Genomic DNA, 13,517 nt, shown 5'->3' on the forward strand with positions numbered 1-13,517 from the left:
AATCACAAGTCCTTATCACTGTTTCTCAAGCATGTGATGTGTGACGAGGGGTCTTACTGAAACTGGGAGGATCTGTTTACAAGAAAGATACAATATGCTACTCTGCGTGTTCTAGGAGTTCTGCTAAACATAGTCTAATGGACAATGCATACATCTCAGATCACAGGGTGGCTGTTTGGGCTAAGAAAACTTCTGGGAAGGCAACTCCCCACGGCTTTCCAACAGCAGAGTGGTCACGCAGGGCTCGGCATTCCAAAGGCCCACGCCCTTCTCCAAAACCTTCCATCGCCCCCAGCAGCCTCTTTGTTACATTTTAGCAAGCCAGGGATTATGGCTGATTTCATGCTCTACATTAACCCCAACAAAGATGAGTTTATTGTCACCTAAATTCTTCCCTCTCTATTTTGATAAATTTGTCTTTATTTATGATTGTCCAGCAGAGACCTTTGGCATTTATTTGCCCCTTCACATGAACCTATGCCAGGCACTGGATTTGTTGACTGTGATCGTATTTGTCTCTCTCAAGACCTTTTCTGTGTATAAAATTTTACTGTATCTATTTGATTTACCAGATACAAGGCATATCAATAGTGTAGTTGCCACTAGGAACTCAAAGTTCTGATACTACAGAATGCATACTTTATAAATATTCTATAGTCCAGATTCATAGCAAGAGATTGTTATAGGAAAAAAATACAAGTACTTCACTTCAATAGGCTGTCAGTGATGAAATTTTTAAAGGATACTTTATCTTTTTAATTCTTTTAAATTTTTATTTATTTATTTATTTTTAACTCATGACCCTGAGATCAAGACCTCAGCTGAGATTAAGAGTCAGATGCTCAATCAACTGAGCTACGCAGGCACCCCAAGGGACACTTTATCTCTTAAATATCTCATTAAATAGGGGCACCTGGGTGCCTCAGTCCGTTGAGCATCCGACTCTTAATCTCAGCTCAGGTCTTGATCTCAGGGTCCTGGGATGGAGTCCTGCATCAGGCTCCCTGCTCAGCCGGGAGTCTGCTTCTCCCTCTGCCTCTGCTCCTCCCCCCACTCGTGCTCTTTCACTCTCTCAAATAAATAAAATCTTTAAAAGATATATCTCATTAAATACAATAAAAAATACATTCTAATTATCGATGGTGTGTGTGTCCCTAAAAAGTGCAAGGAATTTCCTAATCTATTATTGTGTTCCAAGGACGAGACAAAATCATGTCAATATCAGACAGGTAACAAATCATTTACATGGAAAAGATAATGCATGAACCAACAGTGGGATAGGGAGAACATCTATGATCATTTTCTTAAAAACATCTGCTTTTTAAGAAGCAGACCAGGCACTACTTTCTTTCATGACACCTCGTGCTCTTCTCTCTTCAGTATACAGTGATTCTGAAAGTTGAGGGTCTAATATGAATGGCGAGGGGGCAAGATGAGGCAATGGGGCCTGGTAGCTCATTTTAAAATCAAATATGGGGCTTCATTTTCCTCATTCATCATCATGCTTTGTGGCACACATTAAATATTTCCACTAACTACTTACCAGGTATCTATTCTCTTCATTTTCTAAGCTTTATCTCCCCCCTGCCCCAGGTAATATTTTCAGAGTTTAAATATGACAGTTATATCCCTATTAAAAACCAATAATCCCTGTTGCTCTGAGGATGAAGACCTAAATCTTTAACATGGCCATAGATGTAGTCTTGGCTTCTCTGCTGTCCTGTCACAACATGCCCCTCTTGGCACCACATACTCCAGGCACACTGGGCCTGTTTTCATTTCTGCAGTGTGTCAAGCTCTATTCTACCACATGGTTATTGCACATGTTGTCCTACATCTGGAAAGCTCTTATTCCATCTCTGCTCCTTTCTTTCCCCTTTTGCCAAGATCTTTAAGAACTCAGCTTAGGTTTTCATCATATAGGGATGCCTTTCCTGACCTCCAAGTCTAAGTCAGTAATCTTTGTTACCTTTTGTCATAGAACCGAAGCCCTTTCCATCATAACACATAGCAGTTTGTATTTATACATCACTTAGTAATTACTTGATTAATTTCTCTCTTTCCCCTATAGAATCAGAACCATCTCTCCTTGTTTATCCCTGATTCTTCCATGCATAACATTGTGTCTCACACGTACATACACAATTGTTCAGCAAATGTTTGTTGAATAAATGAATGAATTTATACTTCAAAACACTATGCATAACAAATTTCCAAACAGCACTGGTGGTAGGGTAAATCTATTTGTAATATATAGTTAGGACTTTTAAAGGAGTTTTTGATTAATATGCATCTTAAATAGCAAGTGATGAATTGTTAAAACAATGAAAAAAGATACTTGAAACATTGGAAAACTGATAAAAAATAAATATTATGTAATTACTAATAGCAACTTTAATAGATGCAGAGGATAAGAATGAGTGGTTATGCACCTTGGTATTGATGCCAACATGGTTTTTATGACTAAATATGTTATAATATGGACTAACATTCAAAATCAAAATTTTGTCCTAAATAATAACTTTGTAGAATGAAACTGTCTATATGTGCTGGAGGCAGCATCTTTTTAGTCACTGATCAAAGTTCCTACAATTCTTGTAAAAAAAAAAAAAAAAAGGAGGGCCCAGCTCAGTGTCTTCACATATTGTGGGCATAATTTCTGAATTTATTCATTAAATAAATCTAGAGCAAGAGATGTCATTCTTATTCTTGATAACAAGCAGATGTTCAGAGCAGCTTGTGTCCAATTATGATACAAATATTTAAAATCTGCATTGATATACAGTCTTCAGTCTTTGTAATCAGAGGCAAAGATGAGAGTGCTTTTTCATAGAATTTATTTTAATGATGCTTTAATGGATAGCAAAAGCTACAATGAATAAAATCAGTGCTGGCAGGTGGCATAAAACCCAAAGATGAACTATCTTCCCTAACTCCACAATGAAGGTTTAGTGGTTGCATTTTATTCACGCTGCTTCTTAATACCACTTAACCACAATGGCCACATCAACCACATATCACCTCCGATGTTTTACTAAATTATATTATGGAATAAATGGCTGCTTATAGTTGAATCTCTTGTGGAAAACAACCAAATGCCACAAGATAAATTAGGTTACCTTGGGGGAAATCACATTCAGTACCTTAGTGATGGGATTTAGGATATGTTATCCCAAAATATGGCACCTTAGCATGTTGAATATTTTAAGATGAAGAAGTTTGAGAAAATAGCAGAAGCAGGAAGATCACCCTGATTTTCCCCTAACCCTTCCCCCCTGAAGCAGATCATAAGACCCTCATGTGGGAAGTGTCCTCCCTATACACTGAGGAGAGGAACATTTTTGTCTCGGAAGACAAGATTCTGGGAAGAATCCAGACAAAGAGGCCTTGCTAAGTTTCCCAACAGTTGATTATACCTACATCATATTTTGCCCCATCATATTTCTACATGACTGGCCACTCTTCATCAAACCTCGTATAAAAATACTTAAGTTTAACTGTTTCTTTGGATCTTCATTTCCTTATGAGAGCTCCTGTGTCACATAAAGTTTATGTAAAATAAATTTGTATCTTTTTCTCCTGACAATCTGTCTTTGTAAGTTTAATTTTCAGGGTTTGCCAGGGACCCTAAGAAGTTCGAGGAAGACATTTTACTCCCCTACACTAGGAAACTAAAACAACAGAAATTAAGAAAATACCGCAAATACACGGACATTCTCTTTAGTATTTATAGATTTGATTCCTCATCATTTGTATGAAAAAGTTTGGATGTGCCTATGTGTGATGTGTGAGTTATGATATGTGGGCTTTCTGGACTTCATAGCAACAATTTAAAAAGGTTGTCAAGTTGGGATGCCCTTTACCCAGCCAGCACTCTGTCAAAAGATTGTGATGTGCCTAGCAGAGAGCCTCGAAGACAGATACTCAATAAGTATTTGTAGAAGTGTATTTTCTAAGACCTTGGATTATTGACTGTATTCTCCTTCAGTAATTCACTCATAAAGACCAAAGTTCCATTTAGAATAAAGTGAATTACTTAAGAGCAGAAAGCTATTGGATTTCTCAGGATTACCTTCATCAATCCTGACTTTTAATGATCTTTTATTTCATCCACTATTCATACTTTTGTAAGATTGTCTCATTTATCAAACAAGTTCAGAATCAATATTAATTAATTGAACAATTAATTTCCAACTAAATTCTTTAGGAACTAATGAAATGAATAAAATCTGGTTTTATCTTATTATGTAATTATTTTTGAACATACACTCTAAAGAATATATTGTATCAGCTCTGTTAGATTCCATTGTCTGAGTTTGAAACATTTTGAAACCACATGTAAGATTATAATTGGCCCAACCACTCATGTTTGTGGGTTTTTTTTGGGGGGGGATTTTTTTAGATTTATTTTTTTACAAAGTGTTAGTGATATATGTTAAATGCAGAATATGACAAGATAATTATCAGGTAAAATTTTTATATCTAATAATGATAAGAACAGCTATGTCATGATTGTATAAGACTATGTTTATAGTGATTATTTTCAAAATGTTAATTTATTAGTCCATCATTATTAATTAGTTTCAAACTAATGTCAATAATTAGTCTATTTATTGGAGCAGATGACTTCAGATTGATTCGTTGTTATTGTCTATTTAACCTTTTTAATAGGCCTTCTGTCTAGAACAACATTTTCATAACTGTATCTATAAATAAATAAGATTTATTTAAAAAATTATCTTTTACAAGGGAAACATAAAGTAGAAGTACTAATTAATTAATGTGCCAATTCTTCTCACATTTATAAATATCTGATGAGCATTCTGCCCTAATAGCTTATGGTATATATAGCATTAGGTTACAGGAATATTTATATTATGCTATATTGTATTATGCTACCTAATACATAATATTAGGTTATGGAAATATTTGTTTATGTTTCTTTAAATTATAAAAAAGATTCAGTGATTCTATGCAACCCAACAGTGCTTAGATATAAATTATTTGAATAGAAGAGAGTAACCAAATCACTTCCAAGGTAATCACCCTCCTAATAAGTTAACCACCATAGGAAGATCTACAAAGGAAGGAGAAACTATTTTAAAGTGGAACATCTAATAATCAGCATGATTGGGACAAAAAATTAGTAATATGTGAGTGTTTCTTAGCATATGCTTTTCTCCTCAACTCATTCTTAGGTATTTTGTGCCACTGAATAAGAACAGTAAGGAAAAGAAACAACAAAGAGCATTTGCTTCAGAATAGGGTGGGAATTATTTAGGCAGTCCAGGAAAAGTGATGTGGAATGAAAGAGATCTATATGAACTGGATAATGAATCTCTTATAAGGCTGTTGAAACCTGAGGGGAAACTTCACCATGTAGGGAAAATTAAGAGTGGGTGAGATTTCGAGAAAAGTTTTTTTAAAGATACTTTCTGTGCATTAAAATTGTTTTCACCCTGATTTCCTTGTCCTCAAGAAATGGTTTAGAGATTAAAATGAGTTTGAACTAAGTTTTCTTTGCTGATTTTTGCTTTTTTGAAACTACATTACTTAGGGACGCTGCTAGCTGAGTATCCACTTATAATTTGGTTACATGTGCTGATGTCTGTAATGGAAACTAGGCATTTCAGTTCATTAAAATGACTAACATTTTCAGGGGAGAGGGATTGTAAATTAGCTTTCGTTGGAAGATTTTTTTCATATGAAGATGATTTCCTTAAAGTATTTTGTTTATTAGAAATAAAGTTGGTAAGCATCACACTCCTGGGTTCTGCTCAGGTCGAGATCTCAGGACCATGAGATCAATCCCCACATTGGGCTTCACACTCAGTGCAGTTTGCTTAAGATTCTTTCCCTCTGCCCCTGCCTCCCTCTCTTAAAATAAATAAATTAAAAAGAAGAAAGAAAATAAAGAAAGAAAAAAAAAGAAAAGAAAGAAAGAAAGAAGAAAGAAAGAAAAAGAAAGAAAGAAAGAAAGAAAGAAAGAAAGAAAGAAAGAAAGAAAGAAAGAAAGAAAGAAAGAAAGAAAGAAAAAGAAAGAAAGAAAAGAAAGAAAAATAAATTGGGGTAAAAATGTCATTGATGGTCGCACAATAAACAATAATTGTATGACAGAATGGGAAAATGTTAATCATACTCAAACGATTGCAATGGAAACAGGAATGTTAAAATCTATGAATTTCACATAAGTTCAAATATGTAGAAGCTGTTATGTATAAGAAGCTAAGAAATTATATCAATTTCTGTCTATTTTATCTCATCTGTATACCTGTCTACTCATTTACCTACCCATCGATTTATGTAAGTGTATAACAGAATTTTTCAAAGGTGAAAATATCTGGAAAAAAATGAATATTCTGTAATGGAGGAATGATTAAATAATATATGATGCATTCATAATAGAGGACAGCATAGGAGGTTTTAAAAAGTGAGTTAGAGGGGCGCCTGGGTGGCTCAGTCATTAAACATCTGCCTTTGGTTCATGTCATGATCCCAGGGTCCTGGGATCGAGTCCCACATCAGGCTCCCTGCTCCATGGGAAGCCTGCTTCTCCCTCTCCCACTCCCCCTGCTTGTGTTCCCTCTCTCGCTATCTCTTTCTCTGTCAAACAAATAAATAAAATCTTTAAAAAAAAAAAAGTGAGTTAGATCTTTATAAGATGTATCAGAGACATACCTATGATTTATTATTAATTTAAAAAGATCTTTATAGTAGAGTGTTTAATATAATTTAATTTTTACTTTTCAAGAAAGCATATGTGTAAATGTTTATGTATTTCTTTTTTTTTAAGGGTAGACAATTATATACAGGAAAATACACCAAGTTTTATTATTTTCTCTTTCCAAATACCAGACATTTTGTATGTTATAAGGATAGCAACCTCCTATATTTTGAAAGGAGTAGTCTCTCCTACTAAATATTAGAACTGTAGAATAAAAACCAATAGAGAAAATGAGGTATGATGGCTAGAAATTTACTGTGTAAGTAGAATGACCTTGTAATTTATTGTCAGAAAGTGAAAAGAGGTAGAGATATTTTTTTTCCTCTTCCTCTGTTGACAATTATGAGCAGATACATGGCCTTCCCAGATGCAAAGTTTAGCGTTCTGACATTCCCTAGTATTTCACCAGAGAAGTTGCAGAGAAGTTTTAAAGTTATCTATTGTTTCTTCCTGTCTTCTGACCCTGGGCAGCAGCAGTTCTGCATTTTTGTATGATAGCAAAACTAAGGTGGTCACATAGACTTTGTCTCCTAAGGTTTTATAAGCAGATACTTTGCTTTCTCTCTTAAATCAACCCCTAAATGATCAAGACACAATTAGAAGCAAATAAATTAGTTCTGTGCCTATTGTACTAATCCATGTGGGAGAAACTGGTAATAGGGAAGTAGCACTAACGGTCATATTTAGGAGAAAGTGAAGGTAGAGCCAATAGGACTTTCTTTTTTATTTTTAAATTTAAATTTTCTTAGTTAACAGACAGTGCAATATTGGTTTCTGCCATAGGACTCAGTGATTCATCACTTACATACAACACCCAGTGCTCACCATAACAAGTACCCTCCTTAATACCCATCCCCATCTAACCCATCCCCCCACCCACCTCCCCTCAGTTTGTTCTCTATAGTTAAGAGTCTCTTATGATTTGTTTCCCTCTCTCCTTTTATCCCCACTTCCCATATGTTCATCTGCTTTCTTAAAATTTCACATATGAGTGAGATCATATGGTGTTTGTCTTTCTCTGACTGACATTTCACTTAGTATAATACACTCAACCTCCATCCACGTCCTTACAAATGGCAAGATTTAATTTTTTTAATGGCTGAGTAATATTCCATTGTATATGTATACCACAACTTTATCTATTCATCATTTGATGGACATTGGGGCTCTCTCCATAGTTTGGCTAATGTTGATAATCCTGCTGTAAACATCGAGGTGCATGTGTCCCTTTGAATCAATATTTTTGTATCCTTTGGATAAACACCTATTAGTGCAATTGCTGTGTGGTGGGGTAGTTCTATTTTCAAATTTTTGAGGAACCTCCAAACTGTTCTCCAGAGTGGCTGCACCAGTTTGTATTCCCAACAACAGTACAAAAGGGTTCTCCTTTCTCCACATTTTCACCAACACCTGCCCAAAGGATTTTCTGATTAATTAAATGTAGGATTGGAGAAAGAGGCCAAGGATAACTAAGATCCCATGGAATGCTAACAGATGCCATAAAGAACAGAAGAGAACATCAGAAGATACTGGTAAGGATTAACTAGTGATATAGTAGGAACATCAATAGTGGTATTCTGGATGCAATGTGAAGAAAGTGCTTCAAAGAAGGGAATCATCAACTGGGTTGAATATCACCTTTGAGTCAGTAAAGATGAAGACTAATCATAAACATGAAGAATAATAGTCGGATTTAAAAACATGGAAGCATAGGTATACTTGACAAGAACAGTTTTAGCAATTGATGAGGACTAAACATGGAAAAGGAGTAAAGTAACTTACTTCCAGACTCAGTTGTAAGAAAGTTGCAAAATAAATAAAATAAAACAAAACAAAATAAAATAAAATACAAAACTACCAGAATTTGAGAGAGCTGCAGGGAGCACAAGTGCCTTCAAGGAAGGGCAAATTTCTGTTAGAGGGACAAAGTTATGGGTATAATCAGAAAGCAGTTTGAGGATGAATATCAGAAAACAAAAAGAAAACATTTCAGGAGCTGAGAAGGGGTGACATAAGGAGACAGAAGAGGTATTTGCAGACTAATACAGAGATTAGGTACAGGGAATAAAGGATGACCTACGAGTTTGGGCTGTCTTCTGTTGTCTGATATAAAAAGGATAAAAGACATAATGATCTCCTGAAAATGGGGTCATCTAAATATACATATTTTAATATTTAATATTATTTCATCATTATATATAATATTAATATGGCTATATAATATACAATGTATACTCTATTCTAATTTAATATTACATATACATTCATATATATATATATATACACATATATATATCCACCTGTTCCTTATTCCCAATTCTCATCACAGCTGGATTCTGATTATTCCCTTTTCATAAATGCTAGTCCCACAAACCAATCATTTTTCAAGTGCCCTGTACCTTTCCCAGAAGAGGGAATACATGTTACTTTCTCTCTGAGTGATTGCTTCTGTTATAGCACTTTCCAACTGGTACAGATCCAAAGCTCAGGGAAATGGCTGTTTGTATTGTTCTCCTTTTGTGAGCCAAATGGAAAATAGCAGTGTTTTTAAATACCTGGTTTGAGATTTCTCTAGTTGCAGAAAATAGTTGAGCATGATACAGATGAGCAGTGAGAGCAAACCGAACCCTTAAAGAATAATACAATGATACTCAACTATGAAGCAAAATTAAAACAAACAAAATATTGCTTGGATTTTGTAGGAGCAGGTACACTGAATGTTAAATAAAACGTTTCCTAAACTGCTGCATTTGCCTACAAGTCAGGATGCCATCTGTAACTTGGAGTGTGACTTTTCTCTTTTTTTGGGGGGGTGGCACATTGATTAGAATAAACACATCTATGTAAACTTGCTGTGGCCACATTAACCAGGATTTTCATAAAACTGAATTAAGGTGGAGTGTGGAGGAAGGGACAGATTTTAAATACCTATTAATCTCCAGTGGATATGTGTGCGACTTTTCTGTGAACTGAATAGCACTCAAATAGGTTGTAGTATTTGACAATATATGTCTAATGAATATAATCAAAGTACAATTCAAAAGGTGGTTTAATTCACAGACATTTTTACCGATATGTTTTCCTACTAAAATCACATCTGAGAATTGATATTTTCATGTTAAAATTTTTTTTTTAAAAAAGCTTTTATTAAGCTGTAGAGAGGAACCAACTTTTCTGTGATAATACATGACAATGAATTTTTAAAAGAGAATCCTTGGACTTTGATAGAGGGTTGCATCACTGATGAGACATGTAGCATCATTGATATGAACTTATCGTCTACTGCTTCATCTCACCTATGATTAATTCAACTTGCAGAATCTCCTTAATTTACCAAAATATTCAGTAAAGAAAATTCGTATCAAATTGCGTTGTAGTGAATAAATGCAATCAGCCACACGAATCCTCAGTTCACATGGAACAGGCTGCTGCTGCTCAAGGCTGTGATTGAATCAGCTGTTTCCAACCCTGGCTGTGCTTCATGAACACAGATTCCAGGCCCTACCCCATCTGTGCCAAACTAGAGTTTCTGGAGGAGTCTCATGATCAGGGTTTTATAAGGCCCTCTAAGTGATAAAGCCCCAATGCACACTGGAGTTGGAAAACACTGACTTAAGTGGTACGAAGTTCTTCTTGCCTAAATATGCTTTTGGGAAAAGATATGTAATGACTCATATAAGATGTCTTTCTTTCAGTTAAGGTATTAACCAGTATCCAAAATTAATATGATTAACCATTTTGAAAGACTGACACTTCAGCTCCAATTAGTTTATTAATCCTTATTATCTGACAGTTTCTTTGGGGTGGCAAGATGGTTTACAAGTAATGTAGGCTGAAGAGGAGATAACAAATATTATGAAAAGAGGAGGGCAGAACAGGCAAATCTTGCATTTTCACAATTGTGGCATGATATAGCTCATGCTAAAGAAAGGGGCTAAGCTCCACCTGACATTCAGTTGCAACAGTGCTTTGTTGACTTCATTATAAATACATTTTCCAATGAGAATGGTGACCAAGACACCTAGGGTGCAGGAATGGCTTATAGGATGAAAGATTTTCTAAGCCATGTGCTAAAGCAGAATTCACTATTCCAAGTGATTTCTTCTTAGTCTTGACCATGTTGTAGTTATTCTCAGCAGTCAAATATCACAAAGCACTGTGTGATATGCCCAAGTACTTCGGACCAAAGGCTGCTGGCTAATTTGTTAGAAAATCATGCCACATTTCTTCACTGAGTTATGAGATGCTCTTAAGCTGAGGCAACATACACAGCAGTCAGCATGGAAAGACATGACCATGACATGAGCCTGAAAATCTGCCATCCAAATCTATCACCATTCATAAGTTCTGAAATTCTACTGTTATTTTTATTGTCATTCTGTCAAATACTGTCTTCTCTTCTATATTAAATGGAAGCACTCTTATGAGAACTAATGTATCTCTTTCCTAGCTCATTAGTGTGTGTATGTATATCTATCTCTATCTAGCTCTATATCTAGCTCTATATCAATCTATCTATTATCTATCTATCTATGTATCTATCTATCTATCATCTATCTATCATCTATCATCTATGTTTCTGTTGAGTACCAGAGAGGAATAAAAAAAAATGAACACCAAAAAGAAAGAAAGAAGACCACTATTTTTTTATAATAATACTTTTTCTTGAGTTGGTCTCTTTTTCTTGGACTGTGTACTAATAACATGCATTTCTTCTCCTTCCTAGAAGAAAAGTAGGTATTTGGTCACTGCCATTGTCTAGGGACCCAATGTTCAGACTCCTCAAGTACCCTTAACATATGACATTCCTGTTCCCATCTCATTTACAATGATTATATGTAATTTTAAGAAAAATTCTCCAAAAAAAGCTGATAAACTGTTTACCTTGTTGGAACAAAACTAGATTTTATATTTTGCTTTGTGCATTTGGATATCTTTGGTTGTATAATATTTGTGAAAGAAAAAATATATAGTTTTCTTTAAAAAAATGCAAAGTAAATTTAATTATTAATTTGACACTGTCTGTAGGATTTAAAAAATAAACACAATAGTCTGAAACTTGCTTAATATGCCTTGCACTGGAAGTTGACCTAAATTTGTGAAATCGTAGCTAGGGAGAGAAGAGCAAAAAAGCAGAGGGTTCAACCCAGAGGCATATATTTTTCTCTGAGCTAGGAGATTGCTTTCAGAAAACATGGTACAACTTGCCAGGATTCTTGCTCTGCCTTCTATGCCATTCCATGCAGGGTAGTGGATAATAAAATTTCTCCCAAACTTATCTAATCATGGGTGAGGCTTCTAGCTTTATTGCAATCTCTGTACTGGATGATAGAATATGACTGGTATTGGCTCAGCTTCCCTGGACTGGTAAAACCTGAGTTGGGAAGAAGTGTTGCTCTGTGAATTTGTCTTGGCTGCAAAAGACATTTCTCTTGCGTGAGAGTTCTGCTTGTCCTTTGCACACATATAACTAGGGACAAAAATAAATCAGTAATAGTTTAAATTGATCAAAACTCATGTTTTACATGCACGTTTCTCAACTTATTCCAAAAAAATCAATCTTCAGAGATACAAAATTCCCTAAATAATACAGTAGCTAGTTTTCAAGATGCATGGTTAAATTTGATAGCTTTTCTTTTTTTTTATTTTATTAATTCTAAAAATGTTGGTACAAAATTTCAAGTTGAGATAGAGATGAAAGCATGAGAACAGTGGTTTGAGTTAATATTATTTTCAGAATTTCTGAAGGACATGTGAGTATGATTCTGATTTGAGCAAATTTCGGTGTAGGTTTTTATTGTTTCTTGAGGCAATTTTCTTTAGTCCTTAGATAATCTATTATAACTCTATCACAGCCAAAAATCTAAAATTAAGTCTATTTTTTTTCTATACACAAACTAATAATCAGTTCCATATCTTCAGTGAATGAAATTGTAGGAGCCTGACATTAAACTGGGCTGTTGTCTAGCTTAATCTTGTGTAACAACATGAACCATTTGTACTCTCCTCAATATCTCATATATTCTCTTTGGTTTGAGAAATTACCTATTTCAAAAAAAAAAGAAAGAAAAATAATCAAGAGTTTAGAGTAAAAATAAGCTTAAATAGTAAAAAATAAATAAATAAAACTAAATGAATTTATTTTATCCTATACTGAATATACAATATATAACATCATATAATGCAGTTATGGCATAATGATATCTTTTTTGGAAGTCATTGTTAAATATTACCAGTGAAGGATTTTTCTGTCACATTAATAGGTTTTATACAATGTGATCAACATGGGTTTCTTTACAATTTGAACATAATGCATGTAGAAGTGAAATTCTTATTTGTGGTGCTTTGTGTTACTCAGCTTTGGCCACCATAACAAAATATCATGAACAGGTGACATAGGAGATACTTATTTTTCTCACAGTTCTTGAGGCTGAAAATCTAAAAAGAAGGACTAGTAGGGTTTGGCTTCTGGTGAGGGCTCTGGTCCTGGCTTACATGTGGTCGCCTTCTTGCTGTGTCCTCAAATGCCATAAATTTCTAAACCTGGGGACAGGCTTGGACATCCAAGTTCATGAAGCTATTATTATCTTATTATTTAAATCCAAAATGATCTTATTATTTAAGTCCAAAATGATCTTCTCCAAGACAAATTATAATGCAACTGTCAAAAATCAAATACAGAGAATTCTAAAAGCAGAAAGAGGGGGAAAAAAAGAAGAGCCCTTAGTGGGCTATCAGCAGATTTCTCAGGAGAAACCTTTGAGGCCAGGAAAGAGTGGGATGATGATATATT

Source organism: Leptonychotes weddellii, chromosome 1, assembly GCF_054177405.1.
Source record: "Leptonychotes weddellii isolate Sample4059 chromosome 1, ASM5417740v2, whole genome shotgun sequence".
NCBI classification, from domain to species: Eukaryota; Metazoa; Chordata; class Mammalia; order Carnivora; family Phocidae; genus Leptonychotes; species Leptonychotes weddellii.